Raw genomic sequence first — 23,691 nt, forward strand, 5'->3', positions numbered from 1 at the left:
CAGTAGAACACAAAGGAATCAACTGACAGTCTCTGCCCTTGTTGGATGTACATGTTTTACTGAGAATGTCAGACTTTATTCTCACATGACTGAGAAAGATAATGTGAATTTACAGAAAATATGCTCTCAGTTTAGCTTATAGATCACCTTCCAAACCTCTGTGGGAAAAGCATGAGAAAATTGTTTTCTCTCAAACATGATTAATGATATCACAGCAGAAGGCTTTTTCACATGGTAAAATCACCTTAGAACACACCACAATTCCTAAAATGAGTATGGTACCATCAACAAATGATTTATAATGTAACTAAAGTCTTAAAACCTTCTATTAACTGCAATGCTTTTTAATGAGGTGCTATCATGTATATTGGTCCCAAGATGGCTGCCAACACTTCTTGGATGAAGTGCTGACAGCCAATCAGATCTCACAATGAGATGTGAGGTTAGGCTCCGCCCAGATATATATGTGATTTTACTTTTGTTTTTCTCAGGAACTACAGAACAGATTTACACCATGTAAGCAAAAGGCACGAGTCTGAACTGAGGACTACCTCTTTGCCAAATTTGGTGTAATTCCGTTCAGCAGTTCGGGCTGTAGCTGCGTCAACAGGTCCTATGGGAAAATGCATGGGGAAAATGCATTTTGGGACCCCCCTTTTTTCTCGGCCCCCGCTTGACGAATCACCGTGAAATTTTCAGGATAGGAGCGGACCGGAGCTGGCCAAAAGTTTCGAAAATTTCGTGAAGATTCATCAATCGACACCAACGTTACTCCAAATAGAATGTTGCGGATTTCCTATGGAAAATAGGTCCTAACTATAACTACCTACTGGCGACTGCCAGTAGGTAATATATATATGTATATATATATATATATATATCCCCAAACTGAGAAGCCTGTATAGGAGACGTAAATGAGTGTATTTTCAGAGTTCATAAGCATATGTATGGAGAAAAATGGTTGAATTTCCAAAATATATTTAAAGCTCAATCATGGAGTGTTGCAACTACGGCTGTCATGTATTAGCCATGTAAAGCCATTCCAAATTTATAGAGCCTTTTTCTCGTTACTGCTGTCCACCCTGCACAAAGCATTGAGATGATTACACCTGGTAATCTTGCATGGGTGGCCATTAATATAATCTTGTTTGATATGCTCAGTATTACAACATGAGTAGCTCTGAATTATTTTCATTGAACATAAGTAATTACTATTACCGAAAAGGTTGGAGACCCCTGCACTAGCTAAACAAAGCTGTTTACTAAATGAACAATGACAACTTCAAATAATGTTCATTCAATGTGAAATAAAAGGTGTGCTCTAGTTTCTGAGTGCTGGTATAAGTTAACAAGTACTTGTACGTACCCACAGCACCCCCTACCCCAAACATGGATCACACGCTGAAGGCCGATATGAGCAGTTTGTATGTGAAATGGTGGTGACTCCTAAAAGAGCCATTTTGGTGTATGGAGGGTGTTAGTGCCGATTTGCTCTCCCCTTAGGCTTTCTCGCCTCAGGTACGACAGGCCAACAGAATGTCCTTGGACATAATAGTGACCCTCATCACGTGGATGGTGCACACGTTGCTGTCTTCAAACAGCCAGACCAGGTAAGCCTCGCTGGCCACTTGCAGGCCATGACAGCAGACCTCTGGATGCATAGATCGGTCTTGAAGTTCTGCCCGATCTCCTGCACCAGACACTAGAAGTTTGCGGATGAGCAGTCCAGTAGACTTCTGGTAGCGGCAGATCTTTTGGCGAGCCATAGTCCTAGATCAGTACCCATGAGGCTTTTTGACTTTACAGGTGTCAGAGATGCTTTTTAGGCAGCTTTGGTACCCAGCTGTTTCCAAGCCACTTTTCCTCCAGTAGACTTATGGATGGCATCCTAACTGCTCATGACTATACTTGTGTCTCCTCATTAAGGACTCCTTTCTCTGAGCTCGATATAGCTGAGGTTTCCCACCTTCCAGGTTTCTTTTCGGGTTCCTTTCTGTTTCGAACAGTTGTGCAACGTATTTCACATTCGATACGTTGAATTCAATATGGTATGACCATGGATTGCTATGTGAAATGGGATGGGTGCCCGCTATGTGAAGGTAACTCTATCATCCCTTTAAGATTTTTCAATATACTGTACTTTTTTAGTAATTCTGGGTAAAGCAACCAGGTTAGCCATCTTGACAGTATATCATTGATGCTAGATTTGAATTTGTTTTTCTTTATCCTTTCTTTCCGGTTTATTGAGTTTGGGCAAAAGGATGTCAATGCATTTAGACTCCTCTATAGTTGTAGATGCCATCAGTCACCTTTTAGGGTGTTATAAGAACTCATAAATTGATATGGACATTTTCCAGATTGCCAGATGTGAGATTATTGATTTGTTAATTTAGAAAATCATGGAATAGCTACAGATAGTGTTTCAGAGATCCTTCAAAAGTTTTGTGGATAGTTTGTAACACTGATCCATGAACAGTTGGTCAAATATTTTGTTGATGTTACAGGACACTTGAACTGCCCAGGTTGATTATATGTGCCATTCAATGTTTGTTTATTTCATACATCTCTGTTAGCATGAATTACATTGAGACATTATTAGGATCATGATAATCATTGTTATTCGATTGTATAGATGTTTATAACATATAGGCCATTCAGCATACATGATATTTGTTTGACTCCTTAAGTTTGTTTATGGGGATTCTGAGAATATGAGATATTATTTGAGGATATGTAATGATCTCTAATTGTTCTTTTTGGTATCCAATTTTGTTTATTTATCGTTTCTTTTTTAATGGTAGACAACTATGAGATTGACTAGACTCAAGCATCCAAGTTAACATTATTCATCTAATGGTTTTAAGGAACATGAACTGTGACCAACCTTTTGTCCACTGAAATGAGTATCAACCGTTTTAATTGTCCTCTACTGCGGGCCTACGAAAATGGAATTACAATTCGTTCATTTACTCTTTGGTAGGACTTTTGCCACCAAACATGGACCTTGGTTTTACTGATAGAACTATTTTGAACTGATAGAACTATTTTTAGTGGTAGAGGGTTACTGACAAAGGTATACAAATCCTTGTGGTAAATAAAGTGTATTGCTGAAAAATATTGTTTTTGGTTAATGATATATTATTTGAAGTGTAATGATTAAAATATTCTGTGGATCAATTAATTGAGATTTATTTTGAATATTGTATAGTATAACATCTTTGAAGTGACTGTATGCTAATCTATGTGTTGTTTTTGAGTGATTCTGTGTGTATAGAAGAGTTACATTGTTGCTGGATTTACGGGTGGTCTGCATGTTACAGGCCATAACAGCATACAAGATAGAATACAAACTTTAAACAAACATTCATAGTTCCGGTTCTACTAATTGAATTTTTTGTTCTTTTTGTGTCATTTTATTTATTAAAATATTCTCTATTTTTTAAATCGGTTTGGGATTTCTCTTGTATTTTGTTTTCACTGTATTACTGTATTACTGTTTGAGTAGTGAATACATACTATACAAATCGCCTCCAAGTTAAGCCTGGCTGCTCTGTCCCATAGCTACCAGAGGGTTGAGCACGAGTTTATTTAGTGACCTCCCATTCTCATCCCGCCAACTAACAATCCAGTTTCTTACAACCAGTTTGTGCATGTTGTGAAGCAATAGTATGTCCATAGGCAAGATTAATGGTATATGAAACTGCCAAAATAAAATTGTGGATTCTGCCTGCCACCCACACTCTCATCTCCTCTACCAAGAATTAAGAAGAAAGCATTGAATTTGATGGCATACCCATCTAGTGGCTGAACTGCCCAGTGTGAAACTGGACAATTTCTGAACTATTGTGGCTTCCCTGCTTCACCAAATTGTGTGACCCTAGGCTAATACTTTCATCACTGAGCCTCCATTTTGTATTTGTTGTATTAAAACAAAATCTTAAAAGGGCCTTAGATTCAACCCATTACTTACCATTGGTTGGCTCCCACGTGGATCCCACGTCATGTTAGTCACCATTGGCTGGCTCCCACATCACTCTTGTGTCCTTGCTTACTATTGGTCAGCGCCACCTCCTCTCTCGCCTCCATATTCCTGGACTTCAAGTCTTCATGCTGCCGTGGAGTCTGGACCATGTACTGCTTCTGGTGGACAATGCCCATCCACTGCAGGCTCCTGCAATGCAGGTTCTCCTTTAATAAAGGTTCTCCTTTTTTATTTTTTACATACACTCCTATTGAGTGCATGTCTCTGCAGTCTATCTCTTTCACTCCTGCTTATTTTTTTTTTTAGAGCGCTATGACGGGTCCAGCATTGACCACATTATAGCGCTTTTTTTCATAAAAGTATTTTATTTGTTTTTTATTTTATTTTTCGAGTTTTATATAGTGCGAACTTGACCCAAAGGTATCAGAGCGCTTTACAGATTTTACACAGCAACATTTATAAGTAATACATAAGAGAAAAATACATGGTAGAAATATGCAATAGATGGTGTAGTAGGTAGACGATATAGTTTGAAGGTAGTGATGGTAGGCTGTTACAGAGGTAGGAGTAATAAATGCACAGTTATTTTCAGAGGTAGAGATGGTCAGGCTTTTTGAGGGTTGAGGGGGAAGTGTATCCACGGATGTTAATTATTTTAGGAGGAAGGGTTCTGGTATTTGTTGAGGAGAAGTAATAAAAAAAATTCTGAAGTGTAGGAATTATTGAGTGTTACATACATCCTGGCGCCAGTGCATTCCAAATTCTAGGTGCATTTCAGGAGAACAAACAAGTGAGTGATTTTTCTTTCTTAAATTTGGGCAGAATCAGGAGTAGAGCGTTTGAGCTTGTAAAGGCCTCTTTCGGCCAGCTTTTGATAGTTTGTTTGCGAGGTAGTTTTATTTTTCAGTGTAGAGAGCTTTGTGGGCAATACAGGCCATTTTGAGAATACTTCTCACTTCGATTGGTAGCCAGTTGAGTTTTTAAAGTGTGAGAGTGATGTGATCATAGTGGTTCTCCACAGAGAGAAATCTAGCTGCTGCGTTGAGTTTAGATTCCATAGGGCTAGGGTGAATTTTTGGGGTACCTTGGGGAGGACTAGGGATAGCACTACTGTCTTTAGGTCTTCAAGGGGGATGAAGGGCTTCATTTTTTTGTTGACATCTCAACGGTTGGAAGGCACTTTTTGTTGAGGCATTGATATGGTCTTTCATGTTCAGGTTTTTGTCGTGTAATCCCTAGTGACGTAACAGAGCTGGAGATAAATAGTTTACAGTTTAATGCAGTTAGGTTGTGAAGCCAATTGTGGGCAGGATAGGACCTTCCTTTTTGCTGTATAACAAGGAGTTTGGTTTTTCTGGGGTTGAGCTTTAAGTGGTTGTTGGTCAGCCAGGATTGTACCATGGAGGGAGTGTTGTTTAGGTGATTGAGTTCTTTAGATTACAAGATTTTAATTTAGAGTTGGGTGTCATCTGCATAGAGATGATAGGCAATTCTGGCTTGTTTCATGATCACTGGAAGGGGTTCCATATAGGATGAACAAGGCAGGGGACAGGATTGATCCTTGGGGAACTCCTTGTGAGACTGATACTGCTGGTGAGGTGGAACTGTTTTGTTTGATACAGTGAGATTGATGGTTCAGGTTTGAGGCGAACAACTGAAGGACAGTACCATTGATGTCTGCACGTTATGAGAGGGTGTTTAAGAGAATTTTGAGGTTGACTGTTTGTAAGGCCATGGAGCGGTTCAAGAGGATATTGAGGCAGGCCTGGCCATCGTCTAGAGATCTGTGTAGGTAATCCATGATGTTGAGGATTGCAGTCTGTGGCCTTTCCTGAACCTAGATTGAACGGTGTTGTGAAGGTTGAATTTTTCAATGTGGTTGTTAAGTTGTGACAGCACACCATTTTCAATAGTTTTGGCAAGGAGGGGGAGGTTGATTATAGGACTGTAAATATTAAAGTCATTTGCGTTGGCATATTTTGTTTATGGGGTTGGGTGGTGACTTGGCCGAGTGTAAGGGAGGCCGGCATAGAGACGCTAGATAAGGAGGATGTTAGTCCATGTTGAGGAGATATGCCTCAGATTTTTAACGAAAGAGGGTCAACGAGATGTGATGTCGGCTTCATGCATGCAAGTATTTTGATGACTTCTTCAGACATATTTTCAGATTTGGCCCAGAATGTTGACCATCATTGGTTGGAAGTGTGGCAGTGGGGGGATCATCTTTGGCAGAAGGGGAATCTTTAGTGTGGGGTGAGGAGGTGGAGGGGTCCAGTGATGCTTGTTATATTTTCAGAAAAACATTTGGCAAATTCTTCACAGCACTGAACAGAGTCATCAGTTGGATGTTGTGGAAAGAGGAGGGTTGCTGTTTGCTGTTGTTGAAAAGGTCTTTAGGTCTGTTTCTGGAACAGTCAAGTTGAGTTTGGAAGAAAGATGATTTCCTCTGTAGATATGTTGTTTGTATTTTAGGCATTCAGATCGGAGGAGAGAGAGATGGGTCAGTGAGGATTATTGTCTCCAGGTTCTTTCAGCCAGTCTGTGTTGTTGTCTTTATTAAGGTCTTTATTGAATCAGGATCTGGAGGGAATACTGCTTGATTTTTTTTTGTTTTAATGGGACAACAGTGTCAGGAAGTTCTGCCATTTTTGTATTATAGTCAGAGGCAAAGGTAAGGTCGGGAGGAGGTAGAATTTGGGAACTGATTAAGGATTGTAACTCTGTTTGAGGGATTTGGTGCATATTCCTCGCCTAGTGTTAAGGGTGATTAGTTTGGGTGCGAAGCTTAGGTTGGTTGACATTGAGATCGAATAGAAATAGGTGGTGGTCGGTCCAATTTGTGAGTTGAATGGACTGGAGGGATATGATGGTATTAGGGTTGGGACTGTTTACGTCGAAGGTAGAGTTTTTAGTGTTGGTTGGTTTTTTGCTGTGTTGATTGAGATCTTTCGTTTTTAAGGAGGGTAGATAAGGCTTGTACTGCTGTATCTTTGGCATCATTCAAGTGCAAGTTTAGGTCTCTTGGTATAATGTCTGTGGAGTCCTTCAGGGACTTTTGCATTATTAGGTCTGTTAAATCCTCAAACAATTGTGTTTTTTTCACCTGGTGGGTGACAGATGACATGAAATTCGATAGGGTTGTAATCTTAGGATGAGAGATCAACTCCTAGATATTCGAAGGTAGAGAATTCAGCTGTGAGGAAGGCTTTTAGGCATAGATCAGCTAATCCACCACGATCCTTGCGGGATTGGGAAGACCTGTGAGGTGAGGAGATTGATAATGGGGTCAGAGTCATTGTTTAGCCAGGTTTCGGTGACAAAACAAATGTCAATATTATAAAGAAGAATTGTTTCTGCTATTTTGGTGGCATGCTTGACTGCTGACTGACAGTTTAATAGCACGCAGTTTAACGGAGGTGATGTTCTGAGCTTGGATTGATTAAGTTGGATGGTAGTCATTTAGGCAGGTGGCCTGGGAGGGTGGTTAGTAGAAGGGATCCTAATGCCAAGGATAACCAGATTCTTATGGTAACAGGGTTGGGTAGGAGTATTGTTGTATGTGTTCCTTAGCATTTCTCCTTCCAGATGCGACATTCCAGTAGTGGTGCACCTAGGTTTGAAGTGGTAGTGGATATAGAGGATAGTTGACCAGGGAGTAGAGCATGAGGAGGTGAGGTGGATGATTGTGGGAAGATTAGTGTTTGCCATAGTTGTAAGATTAGGAAACGGGTTGCAGCAAGTCTTTGTGGCCTTTCATAGTGAGGTGATTTCATCCGGTATGCTGTTAATTTTGAGTTCAAGACCAGTGATTATGGGGCTCAGTTGAGAGGTGGTTGGATCTGTGGTAGATAATGGGTAGACTGGTGGTCATCATAAGCTAGAGAGGGGCCTATGGTTGGATCTAGCATGATGTGGTTCGAGGACTGTGAGTATTCATGTGTGGAAGTTTGGTCTAACTGCGTAGGGTAAGTGGGTCTGGATGGAGGAGGAGATCATTCTTGGGGTATGATTATAGCATTGTAAGGTTTAGGGCTGTGTAGGGGTGTGGGGGTGGCATAGGTGGTGTTGCAGTGAGGGGATTGGTGGGTTCTGTTGGGAGAGGAGGAAGTGTGGGGATATGTGCTGAGGTAGGAGGTAGAGTGGTATTGAGAGTGGATGGCACGGTGGTGCAGAGAGCGGTGAAATGGTGGTCAAAGATGGTGGGGTTCTGTTCTGAGGCTTGGATAAGGATGTTCCAGTTTCTGTATATGACCGGGTTTTTAAAATGTATTTATTTATCTTTTGACAGCATGGCAATGTAGCAATATACAGTGAACATGTAAATGAAAAATAAAAGTACTTTTACAGGGCCACGGTAGTCATATCTCAGTATTGTACGGGGGTCTATCCTCAGCATGTGCTCTCCGGTCAACTTACTCAATCCCCCTCTGCCGGGTACAATGCCTCCCTTACCCTCTTGATCTTGCTTCTGAGGCATCTTTGGTGAAGCTACCCTCCATCTGCTGGGTGCAAGTCACTAGGTCCACTAGATATTACAACGCTTATGTTAGCTGAAACATCATCCTAATGTCTGTTGTTCACCTTCAGCCTCGCCTGTTTCTTTGCCTACTAAGTAGTTTTGCAGAGGGCTCCAATAATTTTTAGGGCTGCTTTGAGGTGGCAACAATTCACTATACACATCTGCCTGAGTATTTCAGTATACCATATCTGTGTTCCATTCCTTTACCGTAGGGGTGGGACCTTTTGCCCATCGCATAGCTACTCTACGCTTAGCCAAAAGCAGGTCAATCGCCACCAGCTTCCTGTCTTGGGCGGGTATCTCCTTATCATACCCCAACAATGCTAACATGGGGTTCGGTTCTATTACAGTTCCTGTTATGTTACCCAATTCCTGGAACACACCTTTCCAGAACCCAGCAATCTCCGGGCAGAGCCACGATATATGCACAAAGTCCGCAGTATCTATGCGGCATGCCTCGCATTGTTTACTATCACGTAGCCCATACTGAACAGTCTTTCCGTGGTGTAATACACTCTGTTAATATATTTGAAGTGAATCAGTCTATGCCTTCCATTCAGCGACACGGTGCGCGTCGCCGCACAGCAGTATTTCCAACACCTATCATCTAGTATCCTATATAAGTCTCTCTGCCACTCCAATCTTGCTTTTATCATTTTGGGCCTTCGTGTTTCCTGCGCATGCATATATATTTTAGTAACTAGCTTGGTTGTGGAGTCCTCCTGTATCAGGGCCATTACTGCTGTTATATCTGAAGGCCCCAGCATATGATTCCACAACAGTTCCTTTAGTGAGTGCCTCACTCTTGTGTACTGATATTTGTTTAACGGTGCAGAGATAGCGAAGGCCCTCGGGAATCAATCCCATTCCGTCACCACTCCATGTATGAACAGGTCTGCCATGTTTTCCACCCCCAGGGAACGCATTGCTTTCACTACCCCCCTTCTTGGCTGAGCCGTAACCAATGGCACCATGTGAAATTTCATAAGCGGCGAGTATAGCAGTGGGCTGGCATAGCAGTCTTGTATCTGTTTCCAGGCATATACTGTAGAGTTGAATGAGTCCAGCTTCCCATGCTGCCTCGCTAGGGCACTGAATAGTAATCTAGGCAGCGCAGTAGGGGCAACTACTCCTCTTTCAATATGTACCAGCGGCAAGTCCTGTGAGTCTGCGAGCCAATGCAGCACTGGAATCTCCTGTGCCGCTCTATAATAGAGCTCCAGGTCTGGAGCATTCAGACCTCCCATGTCATATGGTAAAACTAAGATATCCCATCGGACTCTAGGTTGTTTCCCAGCCCAGGCTAGTCAGAGTAAGTGGGACTGCAGAGTATTAAAAAAGGAATGGGGTAGTGACATAGGGATGTTAAGGAATAAAAATAGAAATCTAGGGAGAACTACCATCTTCATGATAGCTATTTGCCCCGATACAGATAAGGATAATCTGATCCATCTGTCTACATCCTCCTCTAACGTCTGGATCACTCTTCCGTAACTCTCCCTAAATATTTGCATGGGATTGGTATGCACCTGTATTCCCAGATCCCTGATCGGGTCAGTCGTCCACTGGAGAGGAGTATATGGACAGTTCTCCACAAAATGTTGGGAAGAAGATATAGTGAGTTTGGATCCATGTGGGATGTTGATTGTGATAGTTGTGTGCTGTAGGAAGTTCTCTCTCTATTTAGTGTGTTTCATGGTGTTGAAGATAATGTCTGTTATAAAGCCTCTGTATGTTGAGCTGTAGTAAATATGTTATAAGTGTTTCTGGGTGTTCTTTAATGAGTTTGTGCTTGTAGTTTTAGCAGCATGTTTAGAGAGATTTTGCGGAAATGCTATACTGTAGGAATTGGGACCATATCTATCTATTACGGTGGCATGTGAAGCCATAGTTGGGTGCAAGGGGAGTAGTTTTTAAGATAGAGAAGGGATGGTAGGGGCAGCAGCAAGGATGGTGGTATTTAAGTGTGTTAAAAGGGTTAGTTGGAAGAGTTACTAGGTAAAGAGAAAGTCCAGCACTGTGGGTAGAGATTAGTCTTTGCGAGCCGGGCTCATTTTTGTTGTCGTTCTGATGGTATGAAGAGGTGTTCGCATTTAGGGCTGGGTGGGGTTGTAAGTATTGAATATGAGTGGGAAGGGTTGGATAGCTGAGGGTAGTTCAGAAGTTTGTCATTTGGTGGTTCTAGGAGGTTTTAAAATGGAAGTTGCCATTCAGAATTCAACCACTAGATGGAGCTCCAAGGCTGTGATTGGGGCCTAGTCCTCTTTTTTTGCCCTGAATTGGTCTGGGGCCAGAGTCCTTTTTAGGTCTCGTCTGAGCCAGCGCATGCGCTGCATGGCGAGAGATTTAGTGTGTGGGCTTTTAAAAGTTCTACCACAGCTTATTGGCTGGCATAGAGCATGTGGTTACGCGCTCAATGACGAGCAGAGGCGCCATCTGGCTTTCCTCTTTCGTCATGGTGCACGCACATCGTACACCACTCCCCAGCCAGCTTTCACTTTACTTTTGCTGTGCGCGCACGCGCACCACTCGTGTGTTTTTTTGAATGTGGCACGGCGAGAACCTGGAAACGGAACAGGAAGTGCCGCCGCTCTTCTGGGATGGAAGGTAATAGTCTGTGTTTCAGTTAACGGAGTTGAGATCAGCACTCCCACTGCAAGTTCAGAACAAGACAAGCCCGGCGGAGCGTGGCGCGCGCGCTTGGCAGGGGCGGGGGAGTGCATTCCAGGCGGGGGAGCGGACCCTTTGAAGTGCGATGCCAAACGGATTGCATGGCGGCACGATGCACGTGATTGTGCGCGTGCTCGCCATGCAATCCGCTTTTCAGAGGACTTTTAAATGCCCCTTACTATAGTCTCGGTTAGCGATCGCTTACGCGATAGCAAGGCGAGACCTAAAACAGAAAGCGTTAGGAGAGAGCGTGTCTTGCCTGCAACAGCTATTTGAGAAAATAGTGCTCGGCGGTTGTTATTAAAGCCTACCGAGTAACAACACGTAACAGGGAATGTCGCCATGGGAGGTTACAAAATAAGGCAAGGCGGTACTAAGGAAGCACTACAAAGCCTATTGACCAAACTGGAAGGGCATGGTGAGCAACACAACGATGGATTTAGGCCCAGATCTCTGTACTGGGATGAATGTATGACATTGTTCTGCATTCTGTCCGTCAATTGTTCTTTTTGCATTTGTCACCCGAGTGGGACGGGTATACCCAGACGTGGGTCCCGTGCGCTCCATGCCAATGGAGTCAAGCTATCCTGGCTGATGAGGGGTGAAACCCCGAAACCGGTCCTAGGATGCTTGTTTCCAGTCCAGGGAGGACCTGGCCTGGCAGTTGGGGCTGGACTGTTCCCATTGGACGCAGGGTCAAAACTGATTTGCATATGGCTGGGTCCAAACTGGAATGGCATGGTGAGCAAAAAAACAATGGATTTAGGCCCAGATCTCTGAACTGGGGTGAATGTATGACATTGTTCTGCATTTTGTCGATCAATTGTTCTTTTTGCATATTCATCAATGAACAGCCACAGTTTACAGTGGACAATGATACAAGCCAATGAAAATTATGGGCGGAGAGTGGGCGAAGCTTCAAGTCCCTACCTGAATACAGCATGCCACGCAGAGCAGAGCATCCGCTGCCCAGGCTCGACTTAATAAATGCGTGAAGTGGACATTCTGGAAGACACCATTCTCTCAACAAACACTTGTAACCGGGCAATGTACATACCAATCTTCCCAAACGGCACCCACCTGAACTGATAAATATCTCCAACTGCACATATCAAAGACCACTTCCCACAATAACACACACATAATGAAATCATACACACGAAAGAAACAAAGAAACCACATCTGCACCACTGATTATACAGCAGAAATCAGTCTCTGGTCTTTGACAGAATTCTGAACACCAGGTCTTGAAGGTGCAAAAACACCAAAAGCGCTGGGAGGCCATTCTAAAGATACACCCAGCACTATATATATGCAACATAACATATATATTCTATCAACAAATTTTAGTGTTAATCTGTGAATCAGTGGCGTAACATTAGCGCCAGCAGCCCCCAGCCTCCCACACCCACCCGTGCAAGGGGCCCCGAGCTCCAGAGGGCCCCCTCAGCACAGTACACTGAGCAAAGTGGTAGATGATGGGCCGGAGGAGCCTCCATGTACTTAGCAAGGCCCCCACCCTCCAGTTTTGTTATGCCACTGCTGTGCATTATTACAAAGTGAATACAGAGGCAAATGCTATCCATCTAGACAGTGCAGTACGGTGCAGTAGTGGCTGTGCAACTTCCTGACCACCCGCAAACCCACCATGTGAAGAGAGCCACTATCTTTTTTTTTGTTGTAAACTGGTTTTATTGAGAAATACCACAAACAGTACCGCAATGCCTTCAAGGCTCGGCATGTCTGCAGGATACAATCAGCATAAATGAATAGACTACACATAGACAAGACAATAAATCGTTATTCTGACAATTCTGAAATTGCGGTAAATGTTTTGTGCAGTTCGACTCCACCACGTCGCAACTCCACTGTAGGTGACAGGCACATCTCCCCTCTATGTGTATTCCATGCTGCCCATTTACGATCCCATTTTTTGGGGCAGCCTCTGTTTTTAAATACATCCTTTTCGGCAATCATGGCTCTATCCATGTCAATTGCCCAGTCTCTGATTCGTGGCGCCTTCCCCAACCTCCATTTCTGTGCAATGTTGTGTTTGGCAATGGCCCACCCGAGCGAGACCCATGTTTTCTCGGTCTGATTAAAGTCAGTGGTGTCCCATATATTTAGCAGGCTTAGTTGCCGGGTAGCTGTTATTTCTTCCTCCGGCCCTCTCAAGATGCCCAGCAATTCAGTTCCAGTATGACCGAATGACTGGACATGCCCAGATCGTATGGAAGAATGTCCCCTCTTGTAGACATTGCCTAAGGCAGAAGGGATCAGTGCGCCTGCCCATCCTGACCAGGATTCCTGCTGCTAGGTAGACACGGTGCAGGACTTTGAGCTGGACTAACCACAATCTCATGGGAATGGCCACCTCTCTGGGGGAGGCCAAGGCGTCTCGCCAATCTTCCTCCTCAAGCTCGCCCAGGTCCGTCTCCCAGTATTGTCGCAGGTGTTTTAAAGGATCTGGGTGGTTGTTAATGAATTTTTTATAGTTCAAGAATATGGCCTTTTTAGGCATGGTGTCTAATATCAACCTATCCTCGAGCGGGGAAGCCTACGGGAGTGGGCCGTCCCCTGGTATTACTGTTTTGAGTGCGTGATCTGCAAGAATCGGAATGTTTTGGCTTGTGAGAGGTCGTACTTTTTTGGGAGTTCAGCAAAGGTAACCAGTCCCTTAGAGTTCCACATGTCCCCCACTGTAGAGATACCAATGAGATTCCACTTATCGAACCCGGGACAGGTGCTTATTCGACCCAGTTGCTCAGGTTCCCGAAGTGGGATTGCATGTGCGATTCCATTATGCCAACCTATCTGTTGACCTTATGCCATATTTCTATTGTACGTGTTGTCGGTCCAGTAAGTCCTAATTTTTGGAGGTTCGTATGGAGTGTTCTATTGTACTCTCCTCGTCCCATAAGCCACCAGTCAGTGTGAAAACCCGGGTCTCCCCACTCCCCGTGTGCCCAACGGCTAATTCCAACTAGTTGAGATGCTTGGTAGTATGACCTGATATCGGGTAACGCAATCCCACCATTATACCATCCCGCCGAAAGTTTTTGTTTTGCAATTCGTGGTGCCTGACCGTCCCATAGCAAAGTGCACACAGCATAGTCTATACTGGCGAAAGAGAGCCAATATCTTGTGACACAGGTTGGCAGCATGTGATTTGGCAGATCTGTGTACCTCATAATCGTAGTAATGCTCAGGGCTTTAAGTGGGCCGGGTCCTGCCGGTGCTCAGCACCGGCAGTTTTTAAAAGCAGGTGCCGAGACAGGTCCCTATCGGGCTCTCTATTTTTACTTTTAGGGTGGAGGATAAAAAAGCTTAACTCTGCAATAGTACCATCCGTCACTGCTTATGATGCAACTTCAAAGAGACTAATTTTTCAGATTATATATAGTGCAAACATGGTCACCAGTTACATTACACAAGGCCAAATTCATGTTTTCAAACACAGGATGTTGAGCCGAGGGAGGCTCGAACCTGCTTTCTCAGCGAGAAAATCGGCAGCTCTAGCCTTAGGCCACAACCTTGCTCTCAAGATCGGAAGCATTTTCAATATTATAAATAATGAAGTCATTGTTGCTGCTTATTTATCTTATGCAATTTACAACCATTGACAAAGCCAGTAGCCCGGGCTTGTTGTAGGTGTAATGTTACTTGGTGTGCTATATATCTGGATGAATGGACAGAAGCAGCAAAATACAAGTGGAGCAGCACAATCAGCTAAGTACCGATTTTCAGCTTGTGTTTTAAGCCACACCCCCCCCCCCCCCCCCCACCCAGTTATCTCATCCCTCTTAAAGCCCTGGTAATGCTACCTACCTCCTTCTCAGAATGTTAACACCTCACACCACCCACACTATTTCGTTAGACAATTCCCTAACATTCAGAGTTCTCTCACAAAACTAGCCAATAGAAACTCCAGAGCTGTACAATAAGCCCACTTTGTTCAAGGAAGCGCTTCTATGCCTTGCTATTGGCTGAAGGCGCTACAGAAATGCTGATAACATATCAACACTGTGGCACGCACCCCTTCATAATACACCGCTCCCATGTGCCCTCCTCCTCCCCACACAGAGCTCGGCATGTGTTCCCCCCTGGGCTCCTCGCTGGAGTGGAGCATGTGTTACCTGAAACCACATATGCCCCCACCCTGGTGCTGCTGCCTCGTCCCAGCAGATCACATTAGTAGGCCGCAGGGTCGCTGTGAGCTTCTGAGCTTGTCTCCCCCAAGCCTTGGCTCCTCCCTGGGACCTTTGTTGCCTTGAACAGCTGCATCAGCTTTTCTGCTGTTGTAAAAGGGGAATGTGGTGCTGTTGCTGCCGCCGAGTCCCTGACATTGAACTTGGCCCATCAAAGGCACGAGTTGTGAGGAACCAGAGACTCGCGGCTCTCCCAGCAGCATCATGGAAACAAAAACAAAGCAAACAAAAAAACAAGCATTTGCAATGCAATAGGTCTCGCATTTCAAGAATTTGAGCTATTGCCATTGTAAATGACAATGTCTTTTATTTATGTGTTTTGAAAACCTGCAAGCGGTGCCTAAACACGCACTTTGTGCTTATAGTTCTTGCTTATGAACAACAAGGCTGGCAGTAAAAGAAGCGCAGTTACTGCCAGCCTTTCTTCTCTATAAGCAACGACTATAAGTACAAAGTACAAATACAATTAGTAGCTTTGAAATGTGACAAAATAATTATTAATTCCAGATTAGGTTGTACTCTATGCGGAGCTGATGAAGGGACATTTATAGAAGGTCTAATATAAATGAGATGTGGTAGGTGCAGTACCGCAAGCTGCGGCCAGATGTCCCTAGTGAGCAAGGCACCAGCACTGCTTGTCTAGTTGCAGTAGCACAATCTGTGCCTGGAGGTCCCTAGTGAGCATCATAAACTTTGAAGATATGGTAAATCTACCCTACCCATAATGCATTGCATCAGTGGCGGCTGGTGGAATTTGAAACTGGTGAGGCGTAAGCTACCATGTTCCAGAAACACATTCCGTCGAGCATGGAGGGCTCACATGGTGCTAAACACGCATTTCTCAGATCTAATGATTGACATTTCGTTACCAGATACCAACTGGGCTGACTCAGAGACTCACTCTCTCTCCCTGTCTCGAAAGCACCATTCATGTTCTCTCGGGAAAAAAATGTCTGTCATTTTCCCATAGTAGCTGATCAAGCCTGCCAGTAAGAAATGCCCTGCGCATGCAACTTGTAATATCCATTTACGGTTTATTTCTACCACGGCCTGACTGCTGAAGTGTGAAGGGAATTCATTAAAAATCTCTCACTGCGAGTCGCACAAGCAGAGAAAGGAAAGCTTAATGAAGAAAGCCATTAGCCCCGAGTTAAATTCACTTTCGGACGATGCCTTTCCCGCCTCTCACCAGCCAAATATGAACGACATTATGTTGGATTTACGAATCTTAAACTGGCTACGCTGGGCAATTTCAGTGTTTAATGATTGTGTTTTATTCATCCTAATGCTAGTAGCGCATAAGTAAGGGAAACAGAACAAACACGCACCACAAAGACAGTGTCCTGCTGGCACAAACTCGCGGTGAATGAATGCAGGGACCTAAAACAATCTGCACGAGTCTATTTACAACACCCTCCCCACTGCAAGGCGTGCTCCATGTGGTGTGGCCTCAGCATTAGTGACTGCTCACCACCCACAGCCTCATCTGTGGCAGCCTCTGCTGCTGAGGTGCTTGAGCCATCTCTTCTAAACCAATACGATGAAATGCATTATTAGGGATATAGCGCCTATTCACCAAGACGTATTTCCATTTATATTCAGAGAACTGAAAAAGTCACTTTCCCAAGCAGGAACATAAAAAGCTTCCTATTGAAACCCGGTTGTACTGCACAGAAAAGTGATTGACGAGAAGTTGATGCGCTGAGAATCTATAAACTAAAATAACTTGCATGTTTGGCGCTCTATGGATTGTATGAAACAGAGACCGGGGATGTATGCCTTCCTGCAACACGCAACTGCTTCTCTGCCGGCACCAGCCAAAGCTTTACAAGTCATACTAGTACCAGCAAAACTGCAAGCAAGCCCAGCACTGCCGAGGCGCCAACCCGGCCAGATTATCCAGCCAAACCTGACCAACCCCAACCCAGCCAAACCACCCTAAAATTAAAAAACACTTACCTGACCGGTGACCGCCTCTTCTCCTGGCCCGCGTTGGCGCCTCTCTGCCCCTTCAAACGGTCCGGAACACCACGTCCACGTGATGCAAGTGACTGGCAACCCGGCCCTCAGCAAATCCTGGCGCTGCAGCAGCGCCAGGATTGGCTGACGGCACAGCCTACTGCTCGCCCGCCGCCTGCCCATTAGGAGACCGAGGGGCTCCTAATGGGCATGCGCAAGGCAGCAAAAACACAAGTACGCATGACTGGGCATGGAGTAAAAATTAAGCTCCATGCCTACTCATGCGCACTTTGTGCTGCCTTTCCCAAATGCGTCTGACAATGATGTCAGTCAACATGACGCCGGACCGCCCACGGTCCAACGTCATGCTGACTGACATTCACAGAGGAGGGAGCTGCGGGCACGAGGTGCGGGCGGGGGGGCTACGCCCCCACGCCCCAATGGACGCACCGCGACTGCATTGCATGCAAGACAGTACCACGAGCACATTCAAATAGCTATGTCCATGTATACAATTAGTAGCTTTGAAATTAGACAACACAATTATTATATTAATTCCAGATTAGGTTGTACTCTATGTGGAGCTGATGAAGTGACATTTATAGAAGGTCTAATATAAATGAGATGTGGTAGGCAATGTTCCCTCTAATTTTTTTTCCTCTGTGTGCGGCAGTGGAGGGTCTCTGTGCGCTGCAACCTTGGCTATGTGAGCCAGGAACCAGACCGCGCGTGTGTGCAGCGTCAAATGTCACTCCAAACGTTTACTTTAAAAAGTGAAAAGATGGTGCATTTTTACACATACAGCGCCACGTTAAGTTTGCAAATTGGATAAACACTCCATGACATGAATTGGTTACACAGGCAAGTACGCTTCAGGTTTAGAAAAGCACAAGACTCCAAGGGGCATATTATCAAGAACGGCGTTAAAATTATCGCCGCTTTGGCGGCAGGAAACTGCCGCTAAAGCGGAGATAATGAGCTTGATAATATGCCCTTGAGAATTCCAATAGAAGCCCATGTTCTGGTGTGAACCTGGGCTTCTATTGGAGTGCTCAAGGGCATAATATCAAGCCCATTATCGCCGCTTTAGCGGCAGTTTCCTGCTGCTAAAACGGCGATAATTTTAACGCCATTCTTGATAATATGCCCCCAACGGTGGTACCATCATAAGATTTTACTAAAGATTCTTAACTGGAGCACTGTTCATTGGGTGGGGAAATGTTGCCCCTTTTGTTACTTGCAGTTTAGAAGTTTGAATCCTAATATATAACAGTAAGCTATCAACTATCAAAGAGCTGCATTTCCATTCATTGCAATGGCAGAAAACCTGCGACAGACCACCCGAGCGGAAGAGTAATATAGCTTTCGATTGTAAGAACATAAGGGTGTTTTTGAACAGTAAATAGAAAAATTCAGTCTGAAATTTAAAAATCGGCATCAAGAGGAACAACCTTCAATCATGTTTTACTTGCAGATAAATTTAAACAAAACACAGAACAAGGCACAGTAGGGCAGCCGATTCAAGGGAGTACCTCAAATACTAAAATAGATGCCTAAATAACAGCCAACCTCTATACGTCTCAAACCACAAAGTGACTAGCTAGAATCCCATGACCTCTTCCTCAGATTCCCTCACTGCCACTCTCCAACAGTGCCCCTCATCTTTACGTAGCCCCTCTCTCATATGCATTTCATTTGTTATATAGCGCTACACATATCAGTGTAGTGTGTGTCAGTACTTTACACCACGCACACATTATACAGAGACAATGAATCATACAAGTATGTAAATCAGTCTACAGGGAATGTCACATAAGCCAATGAGGATTGTCATCCATACTGGTGGGCAGTATATTTTAAGAGGGTTTGGTCTGGGGAAACACAACCTTAGGATTTAAAGAGTATTCCATGGGGGTCAGCTTTACTGATAAAAAGGTATATCTGCCCAAACATACTCATTTTAGCAACATTAGAATAATGAAAGACTGGGGAAGTTCTAGCTCTATCACAAAACAAAAAAAAAGCCAAGTTCTAAGTATACCATTCATGTTTGTCTGCAGCTCTTTGATGACAGTTCATTGGTCACTGTCCTATGTTAGGATTGTAACTTCTGAACTGCAAGTAAGGATCTCTGTGACAAAGGCAGTAACCCACTGAGCTATCCACATAAAATACAGTTCATCTGACAGACAAATGATTGCTCTCCAGCAGGATCACCAGTGTTATCTTGGCATTTTGTACTGTCTTATTGTTGTCCTGCATCGGCCATGATAATGATAAAAACTGTTTAAATGAAGCACACACTGTGCAGATTTTAAAAAGAAACAAAATGTAGTAACACATTCTCGTACCTACTCCATTAGTCAACCTTTGTGTCACAGCCTGATGTGATAAGCCGCTGCAGGGGTCAGGAAAGGTAAATAGGAATAAATAAACTTCTTCTCTCATGCGCTGCATAAAAAAAGAAAAATCCACGCGGCAGAACAGTAGGCAAAGGTTACCAGTGCCAAAAAAAGGATTTGTCGCCTTTCGCCATGTGGAGATGAAGGGGCAAAAAAATAAACAAAGCCTTGTTACAATGTAAATGGTCTTTTAAAGACCTGTGAAGTACTCGGGTGCGGCTACGATAATCTCTAAAACTGTCTGTGTGCGCCCGGGAAGCTGTCTCGTCCCGGGCTGACACACATGAGGGGGGGTTGCAGCACTTTGAGCCCCATGGCGTCGCGCACATGCCTTCAAGCCCTCACTGCGAGGGCCAAGGCTCCTGTTTGGCTGGAACCGGGCCTGGTGGGGAAGAGTGTGGGATTTTGTTTAAGTATTTATGTTAATCACAGCTCGTGAAGGGGCTGTGATTCACATGAATACTTAAAAGCCCACAATCTGCCCCGCAGGTGCCGACAGCCGCAAGCCCCCAAGCCCCAAAGCCCGCCTTACCTTCACTCCCAAATCGCGTCGCTGCTTTAAAAAAGCGAGCGGTGCGATTCACTCCCGGGATGTCGTGGGTGTGTGCGCGCTGCACATCGGGAAGTGCACGCTCACGTTAATAGAGGTGCGTGCGTGAGCGCGCACCTTAGCAGGAACAGTGGTGGTAGGTGCAGTACAGTAAGCTGTGCCTAGATGTCCTTAGCGAGAAAGGCACCAGCACTGCTTGTCTAGGTGCAGTAGCACAAGCTGTGCCTGGAGGTCCTTAGTGATCATCATAAACTTTGAAGATATGGTAAATCTACCCTACCCATAATGCATTTCATGCAAGACAGTACCACTAGCACATTCAAATAGCTATGTCCATGAATACAATTAGTAGCTTTGAAATATGACAAAAGAATGAATTCCCGATTAGGTTCTACTCTGTGCGGAGTTGATGAAGGGAAATTAGTAGACGCTCTCATATAAATGTGAGATGTTCTTGTGAGTGAAGTAAGCACTGCAAGCCTAGTTTAGGACCATGTGTGTGTCCTGCCTGAAGCCTTTTAAGAAAATAGTTCCTTGAGGCTGTAATTAAGATCTAGGGAGAAACAACACATGTAACAGGGGATGTCCTCATGGTAGGTTACAAGAAGAGACAATGCGGTTACTAAGGAGGGACTACTATGCCTATTGCCCAATGAAAAGCCACAATTTACAAAGGACAGGAGCCAATTAAAAAGATGGGTGGAAAGTGGGCAGAGCTTTATTCACATATCCTGTATACAGTATGTCTCGAAGAGACAGCGCAAGCGCTGCCTAGGCGAGACCTAAAAAAGACATTCCCTAACTCCTGCTAACAGCATCTCTCACTCCAAGGATTGTGCACATGCACATTGCCAGGACAGGTTTATTTTTCCGTTGTTCTCCTTTATATTCGAGGACTACTTCACACTTCTAAAAAAGATTTAGTAAATTCAACTTGTAGTTTCTGAAATGTCGTGAGGTATACCCTGACAATCTATAGAAGTAGCTTCAGATTCCCATATGTATGCTTCACAGTAAACCTGGATTGTAAGGGGATTTATGGACCTATTAAAGGTAAGTGCACGGAAAAAAAAGAAAAATATGCATTACCAAATTAGTAAATAAAATAACAGTTGACGTGCCCATTAAGCTCTGAAAGCAGGTAATATATCCCTACACACACACAATTGGCCAGAGATACAGTAACTGGAACAGGGAAATACATCACTGGCAGAAGTAATCACTAAAATAAGGAAAACAGACTGTGGGAAAGAGATTTACTGTAACTGAAACACAAACAATGGGGCAGGGAGACAATGGAACAGGCAGCTACTGGCACACAACAAGGTGGACACACAGGTGCTGGGATATACTGGACAGGGAAACACAGGACACTGGGAGAGGAGAGACACACTGCAACAGGGAAACAACTAGAACACACAGGTTACAAATGTGCAGCCCATTGGCTTTGCCAGTGCTTGTTACACTTGTTGTTAGTTAAAAAATCCAGTAGGTCTTGACGCGAAGGCAGCACTGGGACACGACATGTTAAAGCATTCACCTAATGTGCAGTAAGGGTGTTCTTGAATAACTAAAGATTTTTCATATAGCAACAACATCGTTTTTTGTCATTTACATAATGTAATATGCAATGTATCCAGCTTGGAAGAATGAAAGGGTGAGCATTCCCACCAGGAATTTAAGGCTGCAGAGGCTCTATTTTGATAAGATGCGAGCCCGCTTTTTATAAACCCATAAGATTGTAGGTTTGAAAAGCATTTAATGGACTAAAACAGAAGGGGGCTGGGGAGTAGCTTTCAGGACCACACAGGTAGTAGCTTCGACAGATGTGCTCCTTTAACAGGCCTGTGTGGTCCAGAAAGCAAATGCACAATGGAATCTTTGAATTTTTTTCCTTGCTCCAGTAAACCTAAAACCCAATACATCACCAACAACCTTTTCCCCCATCATGAAGCCTAGGTTTGGGTGACGCTTACATATTAACCAGGCTGCGTGATCTTAAGTGCGCACGTCCACCCCGGCCCAGGCCTCTACCCACCCTGTCAGGCCACCGAGTGGAGTGTGATGGCGGGGGTGGGCCGCTCGCTCCCCCCCCTTCCTCCTTGGATCTCATGTGTATTGATTTTCTTTCATTATGCCGGTTCTCAGAGTGCGCACCTCAGTCCCGGTGCTTAACTTCTATTAGGCTGACAAACACTGATTCCTCTCAGCAACCCCCTCCGCCCTCGCACCCCCAACCCGATCCCTGGCCCGCCACCAGAGGCCACAGGGAGAGCGGCTCGAGTCTGTAGAGTACACGTCGAGGCTCCAGGTTTGTCAGGAGACAGATAAGAATAACAAGCTGTCGGCATTGCGCGAAGGCAGCTGCTTGTATCGCGCTTTAGGCCGAATGAAAGAAAGAAAGTGCTCACCAACTAATTGAAGGAGACAGTATAACGCCGAAAGTAAATAATCCAATCCTGATGGGCTGTCCCAAAAGGAGACAGAGCGGTAACAAGGAGGGACTAAGAAGCCTCACTATCAATAGAAAGCCAGCATTTACCATGGACGATGACGCCAGCCAATTAAAAATATGGGCGGGGCTTCCACACAACTTCTAAAAAATACCTTACTACAGCATGCCTCGCAAAGCGAGCAGCGAATGCGCTGCAATGCTAGGCGAGACCTAAAAATAGGTGGGGTGCGACTCGTCCCAGCTTTGGCGATGTGGGGCAGTGAAGATAGGAGGTAGCCGCAAGGAGGAGGGGTGTGGGGGGCAGTGGTGGAGCGCTTGTTGGGAGAGGCTCCCCGTAACGATAGCAGCTGCTGCAACACCGTGGTGATAGGGCTCATCAAAGTGGTACATTTTGGAATACGGGACACTGAATTTCCATTACATTTTGATGAATATATATGATGGGCATTTAGAAAGAAGAATTCATTGATTTTCTTGTTTGTACTGTGTTCCGGCTCAGTTTGTTTGTTTCCTCCTAAACTGCCATAGCCCTGGCTGGCAGGAGAGGGTGCTCCATCCTTTCGATTCATTGCTCGTACAACAACTTTAACGTTACAAGTTGTCACTCGTGCGTGTATGCAATATAAGTTCGCCGTCGTGCTCTTGTTCTGTGTCATTGTTAATACTGTTCTGAACTTATTACTGGATTTTTCAAATTGAGTGTCTGGTCTGTGTGAAAGAGACGGCGATTTATAATTTCCCTCTTAAGCTATGCTCTGAGGGGCTACAATGGAAAGGTTTGTGCCCTGGATGAAAGGCGCCATCTCACAGCTGGCCATTACCTGTTAACACTTTAACATATGTTGTCAGACCTCCATTTGAAGACTGTCACCCTTACTGTGTCCTCAGTTTGTATGAAATATATTTTTAACTGTGTGTTTACATTCGGAGGAAAGGGTTTTCTTTG

General features: G+C 44.4%; 1 long non-coding RNA gene across 1 annotated transcript in view; it reads right to left on the reverse strand.

The window, feature by feature from the left end:
- Nucleotides 1-22,758, reverse strand: part of LOC146810644 (uncharacterized) — a 68,870-nt gene extending 46,112 nt beyond the window's left edge. Inside the window, exons 1-2 of the long non-coding RNA XR_014965710.1 lie at nt 22,702-22,758; nt 3,971-4,171 (exon numbers count right to left, since the gene is read on the reverse strand). This is a non-coding gene — a long non-coding RNA (uncharacterized LOC146810644). The remainder of the gene's footprint in view (nt 1-3,970; nt 4,172-22,701) is intronic.
- Nucleotides 22,759-23,691: the final 933 nt, after the last annotated feature.

Source organism: Triturus cristatus, chromosome 7 (assembly GCF_964204655.1).
Source record: "Triturus cristatus chromosome 7, aTriCri1.1, whole genome shotgun sequence".
Taxonomy (NCBI): domain Eukaryota; kingdom Metazoa; phylum Chordata; class Amphibia; order Caudata; family Salamandridae; genus Triturus; species Triturus cristatus.